The sequence below is a fragment of the Corvus moneduloides genome, chromosome 17, assembly GCF_009650955.1.
Source record: "Corvus moneduloides isolate bCorMon1 chromosome 17, bCorMon1.pri, whole genome shotgun sequence".
NCBI lineage: Eukaryota > Metazoa > Chordata > Aves > Passeriformes > Corvidae > Corvus > Corvus moneduloides.
Window position 1 is genome coordinate 5,630,826 of NC_045492.1, and position 23,495 is coordinate 5,654,320.

At 49.9% G+C, this 23,495-nt stretch overlaps 1 protein-coding gene across 3 annotated transcripts in view; it reads right to left on the bottom strand.

Annotated features, from left to right (window-relative positions):
* Positions 1-17,218, bottom strand: part of ZHX3 (zinc fingers and homeoboxes 3) — a 47,054-nt gene extending 29,836 nt beyond the window's left edge. The window contains exon 1 of one of the 3 annotated variants that reach the window (XM_032127447.1): positions 17,136-17,218. The gene's annotated coding sequence lies outside the window, so the exon portion shown is untranslated. Of the gene's footprint in view, positions 1-16,471; positions 16,566-17,135 lie in introns of those variants that run through there. The other 2 variants (XM_032127449.1, XM_032127448.1) reach the window with 2 other exon arrangements.
* Positions 17,219-23,495: the final 6,277 nt, after the last annotated feature.

Sequence of the window (23,495 nt, forward strand, 5' to 3'; positions counted from 1 at the left end):
GAAGGCACAGCCCTTGGTTAGCAAAGGCTAAAAGCAAAAATAAAACACTGATCAGTTTGAGGTGTCTCCCAGCTCATGCTGTCCCACCCTGCCATGCTTCCACAGTACATCCCTGCTGAAGCACCCCAAACACCCACCTTTGGGGCTTTTTCCCCCTCTCAATTAGTAAAGACATTATTTATCAGAAGTTAACCAAGTTTGCTGACCTAATCACCAAGCCCTCAACCCAGTGAAAGCAAATCCCAGCTGCAGTGTTCTGGAAACCAGTGACACTGCTGCCTGGCTCTCTATGGACCTGATCCATTACAGGGCTGGAAACCTCAACTGGCCAGAACATATTTAGAGCAGCCACCACAGCACCCTGACTGCCACCACCACAGCAGCAGCTAAATATAACCTGCAGCTCTGCTCATAGCTGTGGCCTTCTTTTCTCCCCTTCATTTTCCCCCACTGGCATCCAATACCTGCTCCATTACTGCTGGAGAAGCAGCAGAGCCAGCTCCATGTATTCCCTAATTTCTAAATTTTACTGTCTAAAGCAATAACCAGCCAAGTGGATTTCTGGGACTAAGCTCAGACCAGGGGAGAAAACAGCATATTGAAAAACAAAGAGTCACCCTGGAAAAAGGTGAGCCAGAGCTTGTAATGAGGATGAAAAACAGGAAAATTAGGTTGTGATTACCCAAGTAAAGGAAAATTTACACCTGTTTGTTGCTCCTGCACGAGCATGGGCAGTGACAGGCCCTCCTCTTCCAGCAGCATGTCCCAGGTATTCCCTGCCCAATGGCAGGAGGGCTGGAACTACAGGATCTTTAAGGTCCCTTCCAATCCAAACCATTCTGTGAGTCTATGATTTTGTGAAGTGTCCCTGTGCTTCAGCCAGCTCCAGTCCCTAAAGTTCCCTGCCAGAGCCCCACTGATCTGCTTCTCAAGTTGGATCCTGCTGACCATACGCTTTGCACACAACTTGGATTAAATAAGTAAGTGGCACAGAGAGATTTCACCAAATAACTGGCACGGATGCATTACAACCCAGGAAAGGGCTCCCCAAACCCATCCAGAATCCTGCAGAAAAGAAATTTCCCCTCTGGCTATAATTGCACAGACCAAACTTAGCAGCATTTAAAAAGAAAAGAGAGTAACTTAAAAAAAGGCAAAGCAATTGGACAAGGGTAGAAGGACACAAAGGTTTTTCCTCTCCAAGCACTCAGGTGTCTCGATGCTGCCTGCTGCAGAGTCATGCTTGGAGAAAGCTTTCCCCAGACCCTCAGTGCTGGCTGCTTTATGTTATTTGCTGTATGTTATTTTCCCAGTTTAATTCACAGGAAAAGCAAAGCAATCCCAGAACCAAGGGGGTAAAAAAATCAGGAGGCCTAAGTCTGGCAAATCACAAGAGTTGAGAGAACAAGAAAAAATGCTTTAAATGCCTGCTAGATGCCACAGCTTTTTCTTTTTTCCTTGCTTTTCTTTTTTTCCTCCCCTAAAATGAAGGGAAGGCTTATCCCTAACCAATTAGGTTTCAGCACACTTGGAAAGATCCCAGCGTTGAATGCCGAGACCTTGACATAACAGGTGACAAACTATGCTACGCCAGAAAAAATTTAACATATAATAAGAAACAAATAGTAGACTGCTGATGGAGTGGGTTTTTATTCCAGCAATTTGTGTAAATGTCCTATATTGACTTGCACAACCCCAGCACCTCCCAAACAGAGCGATAACAGCATGGCCCCACTGCTTATCTGCCATTCCTCCTGCTGCAACACTGCTGCCCCTCTCCCTCTGCCACGGTACATTTAATATCATTCACACACTCCTTTAGGGATTCAGCATATGCCCAAGACTTTAACAAACAAGATTTTGCATTCCTTGGAGTACCTAAACTAAAGAGTGACCTCGATCACAGCAGTCAGAACAGCTTCGCGCTTCTAGAAATTAAAGATGGCTTAAATAGAAACTTAAGCTGGAGGCAGAGATAAATCTGAGTCTCCCAAAACCTTGTTCTGAAATATGGAGTAAAGCCCCTGAAAATTTGGCACCATGAGCCATGATTATCCTGGCAGCTCCTCCTTGAATTCCCTGGAATTGCTGCTTCAAGAAGAATAACACAGAGAGAGCTGGGGCGAGGGGGCAGGGACTGGGGTTTCCTCAGAGCAGAACATGCAAACAGCTCAGCTGCTTATCATTGAAACTGGAACAGCAACAAGGACAACCAAGGCATGCTTTTTTCCCTAACTTCTTTCAGATATTAAAATCCCAGCATCCAACAGCCAAGATACACTGAGGTCCTTCTGTCTCAGTTATTCGCACTGTCTGCCAGAACCACAGCCATCATTACCATCCCACTGCTGTCCTTACAGCTTCCTAAGGCTTGACTGAGCAGCTCAAAACCTGCAAACAGTTCCAGAATGGAGAATATCTTCCCCAAATTCAACACACAGAGTAAGCATCCTCCTATACCTAGAGGTTTAACACTGCAATGTCTGAACCAGCTGTACAGTGGGCTCATGAAAAGGGAGAGAGAAACACCAGCCTCCCAGCAGCACCCCTGTGTGAGATCCACTGAGGGTCTGAACATTTCAAAATCAAATCCACTGCAAAGGCTCAAAAATAGAGATTATTCTGTTTTACCTGACAACCCCACCTAAGATTTATATATTTTTTAACAGCTGTCAGCTCCCTTTTGGGATTTTAACAGATCTTCTTGCTCTTTTTTGGGATTTTTTTTTATGTGGCTGAAAAGGGAACTAGGCTGTGCCAGAATAAAGCCTCCTTGAAGAGCAAAGCCTGGTTCAACCTGAGACTCACACAAGCAGACACAGCAGTCCCCAAGCCCACCTCTCTGTCCCAACAGAGGCTGGGCTGAGGAAGAACAAAATGATACAGAAGAAGACAAAAAAAATTCCCCTGCCCACCAGTCTCCAAAGGGGATGCTTTGAAGAATGATTAACCTTTTCTTGCTGTTCCCAGAACTAGGAAATAGCTGAGCTGTGATGGCACTTTGCAAGACCCCAGCTTTGGCAGAGATGGGCACCTTCCTGAGGTGTCCACATGGACCCGAAGGAAACTTCTCAGACGTGTGGGACCTTCTGACACTGCCCAGCAGAGACTGTCCGGCCCTGCTGCCTCTGCTGCTTGTGGAACACAGATTTTAAAAATTACCATTCCCAAGGAACAATTAAAGGACTGACAAGTTACCATTCAGGATCTCTAAAGTGGCTGTTTCTATTTCTCCAGTATTTACAGAGCTGGGAACTCAACTTCGCTGAAATTTCTTTAAAGAGAAATAGCTGTACTAAAGGCAACATCATTCACTCCCCTCTCTGTCTCTTCCACTCAAGTGAACCAGCATCCTGGAAAAGCTGCACCATTGAGACAGGCAAGTCGTACAGTTTAATGTCCATAACATTCAACTTCAGAACCAAAGAGCATAAAATATTTCTAGGCAACATCTGCTTTTGTAGGGAGGCATGCAAACTTACATTATGTTTAGTCACTTCAATCTTCCTAAGTGCCTGAAAATTTAAGCCACAGAACATCATTTCTCTTCTCTTGCTTATTTTAGACCAAAACCAACCCTCTCCAGTCTCACCACTCCAGGCCAGCATTGTACGAAGGGAGCACAGGACAGCAGTGAGACAATTCCCACTGCAAGGGAATAAACTGCATCTTCCTCATGCAACAATGACCATCAAGAAATATCAGAAAGAGACTTCCAAGCCATTTTAACCTCCAACAACTGATGCTCCACAAGCTCTTCAGACCATCAAATCCTGTTGTTACTTTCAGGGAAAGTACTGCCCTGATTTTGCCCAGTATTTAATCTGAACTTTTTTCTCTACAATTTTAGGACCATGACCTCTTGCTCTTCCCACTGTGTACACAGAGAGCAACCATCACATTCCCTTTTAGGCACCTGAAGATATATTTCCTGCCTTGCTCTTCTCCCATCTAGAGCCAAACAGCTCAGGTTTATTCAGCCCAGGGATTTCTAGACTTCCAGTCAATCTCCTTACGCCCCTCTGGATCTCCTCCAGCCAAGCTCTTTTCCCCTCTCCTCCCAGAGCCAGAAGAGGACACTTTCCCCCGTCCTTCTGCACTATACTATTCCCGATGCTGATGTTTATTTTCAGCTGAGTTTTATGCCCAACCTCCAAGAATTTACAAGCAGACCATGGTCCAATCCAGGTCTACCGGGAATAATTTTTTCCATTGCAAAGAGAAGGAATTATGGAATATTCCCATGACGCTAAAAATTCCTATTGCAGAGTTCTAAAAATTTCAAATCCTATTCAGGTTGGATTTGAAAACAACCAAACAGGTATATACAACATGGAGCATTAAAAGTTAGCAAATGATAGTCAGCTTCTCATCCAAGAAAAGGAAACAACGGACTCCCACTCCTATCATTTTCATCTCACTACCCAAAGGATGCTCTGAGGACCACAGAGGACACAAAGAGCTAAATGCAACTATCTATTATTTGAGAGCAGAAATCATGACTTCGTTCAATGTTTCATTCATGGCCTGATGAGGCTCTGATCATCCGTGTGATTATCCAGTGCAAGGAAACAGACGAGCACTGGTTTCCCTTTCATCCAAAAATCCCAGGCCTACAGCAGGACATGGGAAGCTGCGGCTCCGTTCCTGCACTGCCCGGAGGTTTTGGCATCTTTAGCTTCAGCTCCTGCTGTGAGCTGGGATATTTTGGGATGGGGAACTCTGTCAGTCCCCATGGATCTGCTTTCCATGCTGAATACCATATTTAAACTGTCAATACATTCAATAACATGGCTGAACAGTTCCTCTGCCCCTACCTCCAGCCTCTCCCAGCTGCCTTTACTGGTGCCATTCACACACAATTTTGTGGGAGCAAAGAGACAACAAAAGCAAAAATAAGTTTTTTCCAGCAAAAAGTTCCCTTTGACAGGCAGCCCTGCCATTAACTCAGGGATTAAAAAAGCCTGGGAGCCAGCAGTGACAATGCTATTATAATACAAATTATTAATACAAGCGACCTCATTGCTCTCAGCTTCCACATGCAGCCTGCCAAAAGCCAAAGGTTCCTTTTTTTTTTTTTTTGGGCGCACAGGCCTTGAAAACTCCACAGTTAGCAAAGAAAAAACCACACTGACAGTCTTTACACTGTCCATAATATCTTTTTTAAGGTGACTTGTCATTTAAACTGTCAGCTTGAAATCTAATAATTTTTAAAAATGAATATAATATTATGTATTACACTCACAGGCTGCAACCACTGCCAAATTCCTCTGACAGTTTTTACAGGATTATAATCACATTCCTCTTTTAATGTTTTATTCTCTTGCTCCTGTGCCAGAGAGATGAAAAGGAGAATAAATGGCTACTTAAGAACAATGTATGATGATCCAAACCAAAAATGGAGCACAGTGCCATGTTCCCCCTCCTTGGAGTGGGGATGCTCAGCAGCCAGAACACTTTCAGACACTAGTGTGATTTTAAAGCAAGTTTTCCCACGAAAAATCCTTTTATTCCAGGAAAAGCACTGATAATTGTGAGGCAAACATGTGGGAGGACAAGCTTTATGTTTCTGCCATTGAGAAATACCAGGCTCTTGCAGAGACTGGACACAGCTCAGCGCAGCAGTGGCCACAAAGGGACCATCAGTGAGATCCCGAGCAGAGACAAGAGCTGAGCACACCAGAGCCCTGTCCCAGAGGCTGCACATCCTCCAGCGCTGCTCCATCTACTGCTCAGAAACCCTCCTGCCTTTTCTTCTCCTTAAATTCTCCTATTAAGATGGACCAGATGAGCAGCCCCATCTTCTGAGTTTGCACTCCACACCACGAACGAGGCCAGTCTGAGCAAAGTGCCAGCTGGGTCCCAATCCCAGCTCCTGCAGGGACCTGGCTGGACCTCAGCCTGGGGAGTTACACAAAACAAGGATTCTGGCATTTCTTAGCTGAACCTAAATGTCTTTTTTTTTTTTTTCTTCCCTAAAAAATGCCTGGGGCATAACAGTGCTTGTTTGTACAAAGAGGACAGACAAAATTGTCTAGAAATGGAAGCAAACCTGATTCACCCAAATTAATGAGCAAATTTTACAACATGAACACATGAAAATGGTTGGGCTTGGTTTTGGTTATTTTTGCCTGCAAGGTCTTTTTTTTTTCTTTTCTTTTCAGGACAGTATTCCCTTACAAAAGCATTCTTCTGAAAGCACTTCTCCCGTGAAGCTCCCCTCCAACAGCTACTGTTACAAATCTGTGATAAAAGATGTATTCAGCAGGGTTTGGCACACAGATAGCACCCAAATGGGCATTGCCAAAGCCTTGCAATTTTATCACAAGCTCCAAAATACTTGGAGAGAGAAAAGATGCCCTTGCAGGGAACATCAGCATAAGAGAAGCCTCATCTCCTGGGGTCATGAGGACCTCAGATTTGATCAGGATGGGGAAAAAAAAGACAAGTGTCTAGACACAATTCTGGAGAAAAATTCTCAAGCAGGAGGGCAAAGTCATCCAGATTTTCATGGACTGATGGCCAAGCAGAAGGAACCTTTGATGAATTATTACTTGATTTGATCCATCCTTAGGATTTTGCAGTGCCCCTCTGGTGACTACCTTTTGGGGGGAACTTACCAGACCACTCCAAGAGTTTCTGGACCAACAGAAAGCTGTTCAAAGTTATCCCTTAGCATCAGATTAGCCACCTCACAAACCTCCAACTTAAGCTTGCAAGAGAAATATAAATTGAAATAAAACCCCACGCTGACTCAGCAAGCTGCATCAAAGTCTGGGGGGGACACAGAGCTCCTGATGGAGGATGAGCCTCGGTGGCACAGAGTGTGGCTGAGCCCAAATATGAGTGTGTAACACCTATGAGGCACCTCTGCAGGACACACACACACCCAACACAAGCACAGCTCTGCTGTCCTGCTGCTCCTCCCTTCGTGCCAGAAACAACCCACAGCCAAACTGGACCCAGCATCCACGACATGGGGGAAAAGAAACATCTCAGCAATTAATAGACTTCAGCTGGAATCTCCCAGGAGACAGTATTAAAATGAAGGAGGGAAGAAACAAATAAACAGAGGAGAAAAGAATCAACCTAGCAGTGTCTGCCATGCCAACTTCTAAAGCCAGAAGTCAAGTCCAGGACCCCATGGCACTGCTCCCAGTCTGGGATACTGGGAAACAATCAGGCTAATGCATCTCCCTACCACTCTCTGCCCAAGAATTCCCATTTTCCAGCTTTTCTCCATAACCACAAAGCCCTGGAGGTTTTGTTTCCCTTTAAGAAGCTGAGATTTTCACTGAAGTCCCTGGTTCTGAGTGCTGGGCTTTAATCCAAGAGCCCCAAGAGCCAGACGTCAGGAGGTAGCAATGGGCTGCAGGCGCTGGCCACCAGCCGAACCCTTTTCCAACCAGCTCAGCTGGGATCTGGATTTGGGAATCCACCCTGCTGCATTCAGGAAGTATTTCCCAAAACGCAGAGTTTAACCCCAAAATTGTATCGTGAAGCAGCAAGCACAACTCTCTAACACACCATAAACACATCATTCTGTACCACACTCACCAAGTCCAGCTCTAAATCTGGTTCACCCATAAGTCACATGAAATATAAATATTCTCCCTGATTTCCGTGTCATATTCCCAAGCTGATTCAGGGAACCTACAAAGTCACTAAGCTATAATTAGAGGTTTATTACAAAAGGTGTTTGGGATGCCTGTCAGCACTGAAGGACACTCTGGATTTAAGGTACTCTTAACATATACAGTGGCAGTGGGCCATTCTTTGGGCTTTCATTAAACAAAAAAAGCCAACTTGTTTATTCACCTCAGATGACTTTTCTCAGTCTCTGCTTTGGTTTTTTTTCAGTCTCTAACTTGATTAATGGCATTTTAAAAAGGCAAAAAGAAAAAGCCATCAGTGAGGTGGTTTAAAACATACATTTTTATCCATCGCTCGTAACATGATTGCCAGTTAAATCTTGCTTTTCACCAAAAAAAGCCACTAACTGGGTGCAGAACGTGCATATTCACTCACTGGTTATTGTAGGGTTGTTGACATTAGCTTTTACTTTTAAAAAAAAACATCAAGCGTGGAGAGGAAATGAAACAATGTGGTACTTCTTTCAGACTGTCTCTAACATTAGGAAAACATGCAAAGAAAATCCCAGAGTGATCCACTTGCAGACCTTCCCACAGTGCACCAGGCTCGAACTGATAAAATAACAAATTTTGTGTCAAAGCATTTGGGCTGGCCTGGCTTTTTCAAATTGTTTTTTAAATAATATATGACAATATTGTCATATGCCACCGTATCCTGAGGCTTTGGGAGGGAGAGGACCCGAGTGCCACACACCAGAGATGCTCTCTGGGGCCCGGTCTCCCTGCTGGCTGTCACACCACAGGTGCCTCTGGGCAGGTGTCATTCCTCACACTGAAAACAGGGAGCACATGGGATCAGCAGCTTCATGTCAGAGTGAGCATTTTGCATTAATTAAAAGGTGGCTCCAGCACACACTCCAGGATTTCTCACACTGCAGCACAGCGTGGACCCACCTCTTGTATGCCCAGGGTTTCAGCAGACCATCCCTGCACTTCTAAGTGAAAAATTTTAAGCATACAAGCACCAAGCTCTATCACAACTTCGCAAATGTTCCTAAAATTGAGTGTAAACTGGAATGAAAAAGCATCTCTGAAGTGATGCTCTGGTCCAACAGCTGGTAGCAGCATCACCTCTGCTTTGCTGTTGGAAAATAAGCCCTGAGGGTGAGGTGGTCATGGCCATGAGGGGAAAAATATCATTAGGAGATAAAATCATCCCTGCTAATCCTGACTGTGAATTCAGGTGCGTAATTAGACCAGCTGCCAGGTACAGCTCTGCAGAGGTGACCTTTCCTGGTGCTGTCTGGATGTGACACCATGGAGGTACCAAGGCTGAAAGTGGATTTCTCCCTTCTCCAAATACCACCCACCTTTGGGGCAGAACCAGCTTAAAAAAAGAGCAGGAGAGGAAGGCAGAGCAGGGCAGGGCTGCAGATCCCTGTGCCAAGAGGGTGTGCAGCTCCTGGATGGTCTGAAATCACCCCTTCCCAAACACCAATTTTCATCTCTCCCTTCAAAGCACAACAACAAAATATTTGGGAGCTGGATGGATGCACAGTAAACATATTTCACTACTAATGGTCTCCAGTGGACTTGTTTTTGCATCTTGCAGCAAAGCACGACTGCGAGGGAATGCTTTCCTCTTTCAGTAGACTATTTACTGTTAGACACCTACATAAAATTATGGCTATTTAACTTACAATTCTATTTCTCTTCCCAAAAAAAGCAGGTGAAATTGAGCTTGTCAGTTGCAGAATTAGCAATACTTTGTTGCTAATTCAGTTCCAAGAACCTCCCTCAGTTCTTTTTTCTAATCACATGCAGAACAGCTACACTGCACATACCATTTTTCGCTACATTGAGCTTGACAAAAATTTAAGACTTCCTCCCCGCCCCATCTTCTTTTTAATGGGAGATGTGATTATTGAAATTAATTCGGAAAACAGTCAGCATTCACCAATCAGCTCAGCAGTTTGGGTTTTCTTCATCTGCTGGTTACATGCTAATTATTGTACTGGTGAGATTATTTCCCATTCACATTTGGAATTTACAACACAGTAGGGAATTTATTAAATTAGAAGAAAAATACAAAAAAATAGAGAAAGAAATCAATGACATTTTACATTCAACATGTTGGGGTTTTTTTCCATTTTCTTCCCGGCCTCATGACTACAATACCCTGAAAAACTCAGCCCCAGCAGAGCAGATGCCCAGGGCAGTGTTTCCCAGCATTAAGGAGTGGAGCAGAAATGAAATCCACAGAGCAGATATTTTGGGAAGGCAATGCAACCCTCCCATGTTCATCAACACCTCTGCTGTTCTCCCCCATATCCACTGCCTCACACCAACCATACCCTTTTCCACTTGGCTGACATTTGCAATTAAGGAGGGAAACCTCCCCACGTGTGGGAAATGAGCCCCCATTTCCAAGGCCAAGTCTCCAGCGATGCCAAAACACCTGTGCAGAGGCAAGAACGGTGTTCCCTGCCCCATGAGCAGCTCTGGCAGACTGGGGTGGCTTCATCCTCACACCAGAAGAGCGCAAGGGACAGAGCAACACCAGCCCACAACATCCAGCAGCAAGGACCACTTTATTGTGCCATCAGGTCTTCCTTATGGAAACCCTTTCTTCAGAGATACTCAGCAGAGAGACGCCTTATTTCACTACTGAATCTCAAATACTATTTACCACCTCATTTCACCTGGACAGGCACAACAATACTGTCAACAGCAGTGCTTTGAGCACACAAGGGATGTAGTGTTTGCCTTGCAGCACTGTTTATTTGTGGTTACCCCTCAAAGCAAGGACTGGTTCTCACCCCCACCCTCTCCGTTCCAACCATCCCCTTGAAAACCACAATCAAAAAAAAGAAACCCCAAAAAAACCCAATCAAAACCTATCCTAGGTGCCAGAGAAGATCAAAGTAGAAGCACAAAGCCTTTAAAATTCCTTTAAACACCCCAATCTCCTGCTTGCCACAAACTGCTGGGCACCCACAAGCTGCTCTGAGACCTACCCTGAAGGAAACAAGAAAAGCAATGTCCTGCAACACCAAAGGGAAACACACAGGTGACACCACAGCAGAAAATAAGATTGAAAACCCACATCTAAAAAACTGACAAAGCAAGAGAAGGATGTCAGGAAAATTAGGATAGCATAAAGTAGCAAAAAGAGCTTGGAAAAGGGTTAGGAGCAGGTGGACACACAGTGACGGCTCACAGGAGAGGGGTACTGCAAAATTAACCCCCAGCACACCAACTCCAGACACCTCCTCCAAAGCACCTTCATTTCTAGTGCTCTAACAAGCACTACTGCGTTCCCAGGGCCAAACTTCCAACCTCCAGAAGTTATGCTGGCACATGGGAGAACAAGCACAGCTCAGCACGGACTGGGAGAGCAGGACAACACCACATCACTGAGACAGACACAACAACAGAGGGAAAACAACTAAAAACAAAGGACCTGCAAACCTGCAGCAGTTGCTACATCATCCTCAGTCTCCGTCTTTCCTGCCTGTAAAGCAACATGGAGATGCCAGACACTGGAGCAGGGAGTGCTGGCTGCCATTTAAAACATCTGCTACACTTCCCAGGGCTTGCAGGGCTGGGGGAGCAAAGCCCAACAGGTGGATTATGATCTAAATGAAATATTCACATCATTTGCTTGCTCACAGCCTGTCTCCCCTGTGCCAGCACAGCTGAGGGGTTCTGCGCTTGGATTTTTGGGTTTCAATCAGCTCTGCCTCTATGAAACAGAGACACTCCCCTTCTCTTAAATATTTTGTGATGTGGAAATGATTCATAGCAAAGAAAGAACAGGATACATTTCAGAAGGGGAGCCTGTTTTTACGTCCTGTTTAACAAATCAAAGCCCAACACACACGAGGCTTGCACAGCCTCCGGCACAGGTGTCAGGGTGATCTGTCTCTAAGGGCCACCCCACACCCAGGAACCTATGTAAGAGCCAATTAACCTTCAATGCAAAGTGTAAACACCTGTCTTACCAGGGCTATGAAAAATGACATCACATTCAACCCTTTGAGGCCTCCAAAGCCACCTGCTCAAGGTGCTGGTCTGCAAGGCTGACCAGAGCCTGGAGGCTGCAGGCTGTAAGAGAAAGCCCAGTGCTTTCTATCACTGGAAGCTGGAATGATCCTTGTGCTACTCATGCCCCAAGGCAGGACCTGGAGCCACCAGGAAGGTCTCCAGCCACTGCAGCCTGCCCTGAGTACAAGCACGAGGAGCTAGGAATACATCTGGATCCTTCACACAGAGACCCAAGACTTCAGTTCGTTAAATATGCTACACATCAAAAAGCATCCAAGACAACCCCATCTCAAACATCCTCTTACACAAAGTGTACTCCAAGTACTCCAGTGCACTCCAGCACAGGCCCTTGCTACTCCTAACTGAGGACATCTGGAGATGAAGAGCTGCAAGATCAAGTATCCAAGACTTCAAGCCTAATTTTGGTCCTCTTAATTAAACTCTTTATTTTTACCATTTTAAGAACAGACAAGAAGTTTCAATCCCTCTTTAAAGACAGACACCAACTGATCCCTGATTATTTGGGGAAGACAGGAGCTCCACCAGACAGCAGGGCACAAGCTTTTGGCAGTAATTGCACTTTCCATCTGTGGGATAACCCAGGCATTGCTTTCCAAAGGGACACCAGCAACACCACAGCTGAGGCTTTAGGTCAGGAAAGCAAGACACTAGTGTGGTCATTTTGTTGAGCTTTGCTGTATCCTGGGAGTTTTGTTTTTAAATTCATTGCGGCAGCTGACCCACCACTGGCCTGAAACTCTTCTGGAGAACAAAAAATATCCCCACAGCTGAAAAGAACCTGGATGTAAAAAAAAAAAGTGTCACAGCTTCCTATTTACAGCACTGCAATAGTAGAGCACAAGCCCACAGAAGATGCACAGACTTCCAGATGGAGAGAGGGACAGGACTGATTACATAAAATTATTAATGTGTGTCCCCACACCACCTGAATGTGCTTAAGAAGAAACAAAGCAGTGAAAAATAAAGTGAGTACCCATTCAAGTATTTGTACAACACTGGCATGACACCTTAGGGAAATAAATATTTGCTTGACCTATTTCCAAAAGAGAAGTTTTTTATAAGTTCCATGATAACCTCTTTATTTACTGAGGCATGAGAGCAGAGCATTTGCAGGCATCCCGCACACCAAGCCATGATCCAGGAGCAACTAACTCCCTTCTTATCCTTCCCACAGGAGAAAACTGATGCCTTTACACCAGCGGGACAAAATCAGCCTGAAAACAACATCAAGGCACTTACTCAGGAGAAGAAGAGTTAAACAACACCAACACAAATAGCAAAGAGCGACCTTGCCCCCCTTTCTACTGAGCCATCTGCCTCTGGCTCAGTGAATTTTTGAGTGCTCGCAATTTAAACCTGTGCCACTCAGGCTTTTTATTAAGGAGCCAGAGCTCATTCCCCACCCTATTCCTGACATGGCTCTCAAGCATCTCCATATTAAAAGAAAAAAAACCAAAACAAAACCAAAAGCTGTTCCCCTTCCCCCAGGCCCAAGCAGCCCAACAGCAAGGCAGGCAGGGAAGCTCCATCACCCAGACTGAATTTTCTGAGCATTACTGGGCAGGAGTGTTTGGGTGGAGCTATAATGGAAACTTTTGCAACCTCAACACCATATTATTTTGTTTCATTTTTTCCCCCAAGCAAGTGCTAAAACACATGAGGGGCCTGGCTGGAACAGCAAGGGCAGCACTCGCCTGCAGTAGGAGGAACCATACAGATGCCATGACTGCACCTGGACACACAGTTTAGAAGGCTCATTCTCCAATTTTTCTATTTCTAATTTAAAAAAAAGCAGGAATAAGGAGTGAAGAGCACGCAGATAAAAGGGAGTTCAGTTAAATGTCCCCTTATTGTGCCTGTAGAACAAGGAGAGGGCACCCTCACACACTGTGCCTCTGAATGGTGAAAGAGAAACCACAAAGCCTTTGAAGCTCATGAGACTGTCCTCCACGTGGAGATGAGCCACGGCTGTGACTGCTCTGGTGACAACCCAACCGCCTCGGCTCTGCTCTTGTGCCATGTGTCATCACCAGCTCCTCGAGCTCCACCACAGTCCTCGCCAACCAGGCCTTCCCAGTCACTTCACCAAGCTCAGTCCATTTGCATTTTAAGCATTGTTATTTAGAACATTTGTCAAGAGGAAGGAAAAAAAAAAAAAAAGAGAGAAAAAGCAAACAAACAAAGGAGGGGAGAAGTACAAGACTTTTTCCTTTATAATTAGAAACATCACCCCACTCCTACTTAACAAAGCAGAAGAGCCATCACAGCTGCTAGAGGGAGAGAGGCTGCTGACCTTCACTACAAAGACCGTGAGGCACCAGTAAGCAGGATCTTCTCCAAATTAGCCTCCATAGCAGGACTAGACTCATTCCACCTGGAACAGGTACCTAAGTTACAAACATAATCCTCCTGGTCTCCTCTGTAGTTAATGCAAAGGAAGAGGCAACTCAGCGTGATTCTGTGTCTGCATGGGGCAAATCACCCTTAGGATGAGCAGGGTGGGGAGAACCTGGACGTGGCTCTGGGTTCCTGCTCTCCCAACAAAATCCCTCTATTCCAGGGTGACACCAGTCCCCTGCAAGAATGATGAGGGTGGCAATAATTTACATTAGCTGTGAGCAAACCAAGGACCTCTCCGTGGGGTGAACCTCCCTCATGCTTTTTTACATGCAAATCAGTTGGAAAAGACAGAAAGGAATAATAATACCAGTGATGGGAAGCCAGGGACCTATTGCATCAAAGTGGGCAGCAATGAGCCAGCCCATGGGGGTTAACTTGCACAAGCTGGGGGGGCTGAGCAGGATGGGGGGGAGATGTCTGCTCCCACCTTCTGCTTTTTGTATGCACAGATTTCTAGAGACTCCCAGTTGTTTGTCTCCATTCCCAACAGTTTTCAGGGGGAACTGATGCCCTGCCTGCAGTCAGCTCAGTTTCTGGAGGGGATGAATCTGAGCAGGTCTTGCAGGGCTCATCCCTGCCCAGATACACTCCCACATTCAGGAATAGCAAGAGATGCACCTGTGTGACAGCCTTGCATGGAGCAGCAAGATCCTGGTGGCCAGAAACCTGGAGGAAGTCCCGTGGGACCAAGACACAGCTGTGCCCTGCAGACAATGCTGCCTCCAGAGCTGTCCCATCACACAGACAGGGAAAGGCTGGATAAGGGATGGACACAGGCCCATGTCCCAGGGCGGGACTGCAAACCAAGGTGCAGATAACTCAAGGAGCTACAAGATGAGCTGTTTTTACATAGTAACACCATAGTAACCAAGGCGGAGGGAAAAGCTCACATACACAAGGGGACCGCATTTTTGGAGGGGAGGAACAGGAGATCTAAATAGAAGGAAAACCCTGCAGAGCAAGGAGACACACTTATATATAAAGGAGAACTGGAGCCGCACTGCTGTTTAAATCTCTCCTCTGACAATCCAGATGGCTCTCACTACCAGCCTGGCTCACCTGCTCCAGGCTTCCCCGCTCCAGGCTGTCAGCACTGCCTGCATCCATCCCTGCGCCTCCCCGATGAAAGCCAGCAGTCCCCACGGGGCTGGTTTCACTTGGCGTTACAACAAGGAATTTATTGATAGGGATGTGCTCCCACGAGTGACTTCAGGGCTTCAAGTTACTACAGCTTTTCTACAGCAGCAAGAATTGCGGAGGCTGAGCCCTGTCAGAAAAACCTATGCTAAACCCCAACCCATCTACAATATAATTAACACCAGCTACAGATTAGGCTGTATCTGAAGCAAATCGGATCCAACAGCCTCCTCTTTCCCACCCCCAAAGGTGGGTCAGGACTCCAGAACTGTGTGGGCATCTGTGTGCTGCGAGTTACTGGGATGCACTAAGAGGAAACAATAAACAGACTGGAACAGTCTGCTCCCTCTTCTCAGCTATGTTGTAAAATACATCAAGGTCACAGACCCAACCTAGTTAATAGAAGTTATCATTAAATTGCTGTTTTCTTTTACGGTAAATAAAATGCTTCTAAGCATCTGGGTGTTTTTCCCTTCCTCCTCATCTCTTAAAGAGAGATTAGTTTAGAATAAGCTGTTCCAGACAATGAAGTAAACTTCTGGCTTCCTATCCATGGAGAAGCGTTCCTCAGGACACTATGATCCTTGTTTGGGGACTGCAGCCAGAGTAGGTGGTCAGGAAGAAGAGCAGGGAAACCCTCCCTGTTCAACTGAAGCCACCCTATGGCAAAAGCCCATGGCTGGGCAGAGTTTGTGCCCTTTAGTGGGGCAGAAATGGGAAAAATGAGATCAAGAAAGGCTTGTATATGAGCTTTTCCAGGTATGTCACATGGCCTGATGAGGCACATCACCTACCTCTCCCCTAAAAGTTTCCCATCACGTAATCAGAATAGCAGAGAACTCCTTTGAAAAACCGTATTTTCTGAGATTTGAGGGCACAAAGTGTGCTCTGAGCAGCAGGATGGGGCCACTCTCACACAGGCCAGCTTGCCAAGCAACTGTGACACCCGAGCAGCACACCCCCACTCTCCACCTTGGACCCACATCCATCCAAAGGGACATCTCTGCTCTCCAAATCCACCTCTCGCAGCAGAGAGGCCTCGGTCTGCTGGCACCTGGCCACACGCCCGGCTGCCACCGCAGGAGCCCTGGATAGGAGCCGGCATAGCCCAGGCAGGACTTTACCCCGGCAGCCCGAGAGCGTGAGGTTAAACCACTGTCCCCAGCCAGGCAAGGAGAGCAGCGAACGGCAAAGCTGGGGTTTGGCCCCAGCTCCGCCACAGATTTCCTGTGCGGCCTCGGGCTCGTCACTTAGCGGCCGCTCAGTTTTCCTACCTGGGAGAACCGGGAGATGCCGTCTGCTCATATCCCGGTTTGTCTCAAGCACCGCCGCTTTAAACCTGGCACTGCCACAACACCGAGGGCTCCAAAAAACCCCCACCGTGCCCAACCCTCCGACCCCCCAGCTGCGACACGAGTGGGGTCTGCTGCCCCGCTGCTGTCCAGGCAGCGAGCAGCCAACGAGAGCTGAGAAAAAGCACTTTTCTTCCTCTAAAAACACAGACTAAAAGAAAAACAACCCAGACCACCCCGGGGGAGAGGGGTCCCGAGCCGCCCCACGCAGCCGGGTGGGTCCCGGGCCGCCCCACGCAGCCGGGTGCTCACGCAAAGCTCCCACAGCGGCGGGACCGGATTTTTAACTGGATTTATTTTAATTTTAATTGCTGGCGAGCCCACAGCAGCGCAGCCCCGCCGCTCCCCGGCCAGCGGCAGGGCAGGGCTGGGCGCACCGGGGCGGCGGCGGGGCAGGGGGGGTCCACACGTGTCCCGACCCTCGGGTGGGCGCCCCGCACGGGGACGGGGGGCATGAGACCGCCTCGGTCCCGCTGCCCTGCACCTGCCGGGGGTCTGCGGTACCGGGGACAGCGGGTGCGGGCGGCAGCGAAGCGCGGGGCGCGGGACCCTCCCCGCCCCGCCGCGCCGCGCGCTGGGCACTCACCCGCGGCAGGTCCGTGGCGGCTCGGCGGGGCTCGGTGCGGGGCGGTCCGGTCCGGTGCGGTCCGGCGGAGGCCCCGGCCCCGAGCGCGGGGCGGGCGGCGCAGCGGGGCGGGCGGGCGCCACCGAGCCCAGGCATCGGCGGGGGGAGCGCGGGGCGGGCGGGCGCGACACACACCGGCATCAGCCGGCCTCCATCGCCGGGCGGGGGGGGCGTGACGTCACCGCAGCCGGCCGGAGTGCGCGTGCGCGCGGGGACACCGGGTGGGTCGGGATGGGACCGGGATCGGGGCCGGGATCGGGCACCGGGACTGGGATATGGACCGGGACTGGGATCGGTCACCGGGGCTGGGATATGGACCGGGACTGGGATCGGGCACCGGGGCTGGGATATGGACAGGGACCGGGATCGGTCACCGGGACTGGGATATGGACCGGGACTGGGATCGGGCACTGGGGCTGGGATATGGACAGGGACCAGGACCGGGACCGGGACTGGGATATGGACAGGGACCGGGATCGGTCACCGGGACTGGGATATGGACAGGGACCGGGATCGGTCACCGGGACTGGGATATGGACTGGCACAGGGATCGGGCACCGGGGCTGGGATATGGGCAGGGACCGGGACCGGGACATGGACCGGGACAGGGACTGGGCACCGGAGTTGGGATATGGGCAGGGACCGGGACAGGGACCGGGACTGGGATATGGACCGGGACAGGGACCGGGCACCGGGGCTGGCATATGGACCAGGACCGGGATCGGTCACTGGGACTGGGATATGGACAGGGACAGGGACTGGGCACCGGGGTCGGGCACCGGAGTTGGGATATGGACAGGGACCGGGATCGGGCACCGGGACTGGGATATGGACCGACACCGGGGAGTGCGGCGAGCGCCTGCACCGGGGGTTTGCCCCGGGTGCTCGTAGCAGCCCGTGGGGTGCGCGTACCGGGGAGCAGCACCGAGCACGGGGAGGGTGACGAGGAGCGTGCGGCCACCGCCGGGCGCCGGGCACGGAGCGGTGCGCCCCGGTCCCCGCCGCCCCCGCTGCCTGTGCCGCTCCCCGCAGGGAGCTGAACCGGTCCGGCGGCGCTGGGCTCGCGGTGGAACGGGCTCACGGTCCGTGATCTCCATCAGCGCTGTCAAGACCCGCGGGCGGCTCGGGGCGGGCAGCCCTGCACGGCTGGACTAGGCATGGATGGTTGGGTGGCTGGAAGCCCCCAGCCTCTTCCCTTTCCCAGCCGCTGCCCCCCGGGGAGGCGGGACCCGGTGCAGGAGGGGGGCTGCTGCGGGCGGGGGGCTCGGGGGTTCAGCCATGGGGTGAGCTGCGCTCGGGGGCTGGACCCCAGAGCTCCTCTGTGCCCCCCCCGGCATTCCCCGGGCTGGAGAGGTGCTTGGGGTGCCCAAACTGCTGCACCCCAAGGCTTTGGCAGCGTCACTCCCAGCCTGCTGTGAGCCGGTCAGGAATCGAACCGAGCAGCAACTATTTCTTTTAAATAAAGCGTGGCTTGGAAAGATCTTGTCTTGAAATCAGATACCGGCTTTGGACAAAAGAGAAAAGATTTCCCAGCTGCCTAAATGTGCGCATAATCCCACTTTCCCTGAATTCGGGGCTGATGGTCAGGCTCTGCTCACAGTTATATTGATGTAAATATGTCACTTATCTAAAGCTGTTGGCTTTAGAGTGCAGTCCTGGCTGGATTGTCAGCAGCTGGGACGCAAAAACTGAGGGCTCTCAGTTCAGAGACTTCATTTTTCAGGACCATGTTTTGCTCAGGGCTCTCAGCTCTCCCGGTTTGAGTGTAGGGCTGGATTTCTCTGCAAGCCCTGGCTCTTGGAGCCACACAACTGTGTGGGAATTGCAGCTTTCTGGTTTTTCTTTTTAAATAAACTTGAACCCTTTGTGTTTACAGAAGAAATGTGAACTTCCAACAGGTCAGAAACTAGGAGCCAAATCAGCAGAGTATGTTTTTAAACCAGAATGGATGGTTTCAACCAGTCCTGCGGCTGTAATTCAGCTTTTTCAATGCTTGTGATTGGGGACTGAGGATGGCATTTCCTCCTTTTCAGGCAAAATGGTTTTCCCACCCACTCCATCACATGCCAGGCCAGTCTGACTTGATCTTTCTGGGAATGGGAAAGAAAAAACAAAACCAACAACGCTGTTTTCCTGTTGTATTCCTGACTCCAGGGCTGGTATGCAGAACAGCTGGACTTTCAGGAGTTGTCCCTGTGCCTGAGGGAGTAGGACACCTGAGCCTTGCTCCCCCTGGCTTTCACAGGATGGGAATTTGACCCCATCCAGCTGTGCTGACTTGGTGTTTCTGCCTCTCCTCTCATCCTGTTTTGCTGAATCACCCCTTTCACAAGCTTCTGGAGCTCTTTGTTGATCCAGGAGAGGAAATGGGAGCTCCAGCCCAGTCAGCTGAGGGTCAGGAAACTCTGCCAGCCTTCCCCAAGCTCCCCTTCCTCTTAAAACACTGTTTCTCTCTGCTGGGAGAAGGGGCCATGATAATGAGAAAGCCCTTTCACATGCCAGCCTCTGGCAGGCATTCCCTAGAGGGTCAGAGCAGAGGAATGTCAGTCAGGGATGACAGCCCTGCCAGCAGCAGGCAGCTGCTCCAGGGAGCTGCCCGGCACAGGGACCTTGAACCTGATGTGTTGATTGACTGCTGTCACCCAGCCCGATGGCTCTGGCCATCCCTCACCAGACCTGTGGTGTCTGCAGCATCCTGCTCAGTGCACAGCGTTCAGGAAAAGGCATCTTTACAGCCATGCCTCAGCCTGCCTGGCTGCTGCCTGGATTTTGCAAGCATCTCAGGAAACCCCCATGTAAAGGGGACAGTAAAGACAGAGCAGAGCCAGGGAGAAAGGAGCCAGGCTAGTCGTCATCACAGGGTTGTGCCACAGAACAGTGAGGTCCTGGAGCATCCTTCTGGTGTGGGAAAGGGAACAGGAGAACATGGCTTCCTGACTCTGGGGTGATAAGAGGGTTCGGATGCCGCAGGGGTTTGCAATGTGGGCTTCCAGCCATCAAACAGTGCTGGTGTCCCCAGCTACTAGCTGAGCCCCACAGCTGGAGGGATTTCTCCTGTTCCAGCCCCAGCTTTGCTTGTCTGCAAAGCAAAATAAGACCCTTTTTTAGTCAACTTGGTTCCCCTCCTGTCCTCTGCAGCATCTCTGCGGACCTGAGCTGTGTCAGGTCTCAGCCAGCACGAAGGCAGGTGGGTTGGCCAGCTCCTCGAGTCTGTCTCACTGCTGGATTGTCTGACCTCCCTCCAGGCATTTCAGGCCCTTGAAGAGGCAGGGAGCAAGGCAGGATCCAAGGAGATGCGTCCCAAGGGACTGCCAAGCAACTCAAATACGAGATCGAACAGCTGGGAAAATCCCAGAGAAATAATGTATTGGTCAAGGGAAGAGGCAAACTCCTCATCAACTCCCGCCTTGGAGGCAGCTGGAGAATTGGCTGTGGCCTGGCTGGGCTACAGCAGCTGTCAAAATGCAAAGAGGGGGAAGAAGAAGCCCAACTTTTTGACACAGCTTGTCCACTCTCTCACCCTGTGACTGAAGACACAACTTGCTTTTCGGGAAGAGGAAAATTTAGGAGGCTTCTGGGCAGTTTGGGGGTGCTCCCAGCTGCCAAGTGGATGGATGGATGGATGGATGGAGTTTTTCTAGAGAGGCCCAGGATCTCAGGATGTAGGGCTTTCAGCACGACAGTCAGCGGAGGTATGGGCAGCCCAGAAGGCAGAGGTGCCCTGTTATGGGTGAAGGCTGCAATCTGGGAAGGATGGGGAGTGCTGGGATGCAGGACAAGAGCTGCCAAGATGGATGTGGCTGTGAGCTTTTTGGAATGCAAGGAGGTGAAAATATTGCATTTCAGTTGACTAATAAAAATATCTGTCTTGTTTTGCAAAGGCTCGTTGCAAACATCTGTTCCCCAAAAGGGGGAAGAAACCTCTCCCTGTTGGAGCAGCTCCTGGGGGAGGATGAACAAGATACACATTGAAATTGGGGTGTGCAGGGTTACAAGCACAGGGAGGGATGGATCTGCAAGGCTCACCTTCCAAAAAAGAGGAAAGGGGAGTTAAGAGGAAGTATGAAAAGCAGCTAGCAGGAACCAAGGATGATTTTATGGCTTTGCAAAAAATTACCATGGCAATTAAAGTGCTCTAAGCTTTTTGGAGGAGAAAGAAGGAAAGAAGAAGAAAGTGAAAGGTTGGACTGCAGGGTAGGATGCCGGGAGGAACAGCCATCACCCAGAACAGCCATGGCACATCTGGGCATCTGCTGCAGGAGCACGGGGGCACAAGCAAAGATTGGTGTGTCAGGAACCAGGGGTAAGGACTGGTGGGGAAAACCAGTGGGGCAAGGAGCCTTGGAAGTAAGTGGTGGGGACTGTACTGCTGCAGGGTGCCCAAGTGCCAGGAGCTCATCCCCATGTCCAGAGGGTGGGGGCTTGGAGCCACAGCAAGGCTGAGCTGCCTGCATGCTCCTGCTGGCATTCTTTTCCTTCTCCATGCACACCTGAGGATCCATTCAGCTGGCTGAGGAAGAAATGGTGTCCTGCACTGGAATGTGCTCTGTTGAATGACCTCTGCAGCATTATTTACCAGTTACCAGGCATCTGCAGCCCAGATCTGTCCTTGCTTTCGTCTTCCAGGCCTGGGGTTTGTGTTATGGCCTCAGGGCTTGCAGGGTGTAACCCCCTGCCCTGGATGAGACCGGCTCCAGTGGCATCAGCGAGCACTTGTCCAAGGACAACACCTGAAGTGTCACATCTGAGGTGTCTTGATGTAGGTTCAAGCAGGCTCCTTCCCTGCTGGGCACAAGTGCCCAGTGACCTTGCCATGGGCTGTGGGGTTTGGTGGCAGCCACCTACACCTCAGTGTCAGCCCACGCTCCTCAGGGACCTTAGCCATGCCCAGCCACTCACAATAGCTGCTTTCAGTCCAATTTCACCAAGGGGCAGAGCTCTCAGAACACTAAGCTGCTGGAAAATATGCTTCCTTCCTCAGCAGATCTGTCACAGCCTTCAGGAAAGTTCCTGTGTTGGGACTGGGATCTTGTATACCAGGCCCTGCTTGGCACTGGACAGGCACAGGGGGGATCTCTGTGCCTCCAATTGCCATCAGCATAGCTGAGGAAAGTGAGGTACTGTGAGCTAACAGGGCTTGCCTAGGAATGAGCTGTGGCATTTCTGCAGATCAACGCATCATCTTTGGATCCTTCTTCTCAGGGGCTAAAGATGTCCTAAGCAGCCACCCTCCAGCTCTGGCACTTCCCTGCTCTTACAGCACAATGTCAGCTCCATGAGTGATGTGTTGGAGAGCCTTTGTCCCTAAAGTGCCACCACTCAATCCCCATCACTCCAAAAGCCAGCAGAGAGGCTGCTGGGGAAGCACAGAGGTTGGGTAAATACAGGACACAGCCCACACCAGCCACATCGCTGCCCTGTAGTTATAGTATGGTGGCAGTCAATGCACTTTTTGGGGGGCACAAAAAATCCCCATCACCTCAGTTGCTCACCCGAGTCCACCCTGCTATTCCACATCACTTCCCCACTGCTGTCAGGCTCCCTGAGATCTGGAGAGCACCAGTTTTCTTAAAGTGTCTGCTTTTTTGTGCTTTCCTTTCTCCATGCCCTCTTCCCATCCCCCTGGAGATGATGCAGGGCAGACGAGCCCCTGGGGTTTGGCCACCCTTTATGTCTCATTAAGACTTCACCGTGCCCTTGTGGGACGGTGGGTTGGAGAAGGAAGGGTCTCCACGGGCACAAGGCAGCTGCGGGTGGGGCTGCTGGAGCAAACGGGACTGTTGGGTGAGCCCCAGATGTCAGCTGCCACCCCAGAGCCACCCCCAGCCTGGCAGGGCCCTCAGCAGGAGGCCCCGTGTGGAGCCTTCCCCTCGCTCAGGTGAGAGCAAGGAAGCAGCAGGGAGAGGAGGAGCTGAGGGTGAGTGCTGCTGCCGGCACAGAGCAACCCACGGGGTTTAGTTTTGCGCAAAAGCCGAGGAGGTGCTGAGGCTCAGCAGCTGCCCAGGTAATGGGGAAGGTCCTGTTGGTTGGCAGCGTGTGATGGATGGGCAGGGTGGCCCAGGAGCAAGGCAGACTGGTGTCAGCAAAGTTCTGGTTTATTTTGGGCTGCTCTTTGGCTCTGGAGGTCAATGTGAGCTGTCTGCAGGGGAGGACTGTCCCCTTCATCCTCCACAAGAGCTCCACAAGTGCGGTGGAGGGCTGTGATCCTCGCTGGTTTGGGGGCTGAGGGCTGGAGATGCCCCCTTCCTCAAGAGGGTTTGTTTATTTATTGAATGTGACTTGAAGACTTGTACTCTTGCTCTGTCTGACTATTAATCTGTC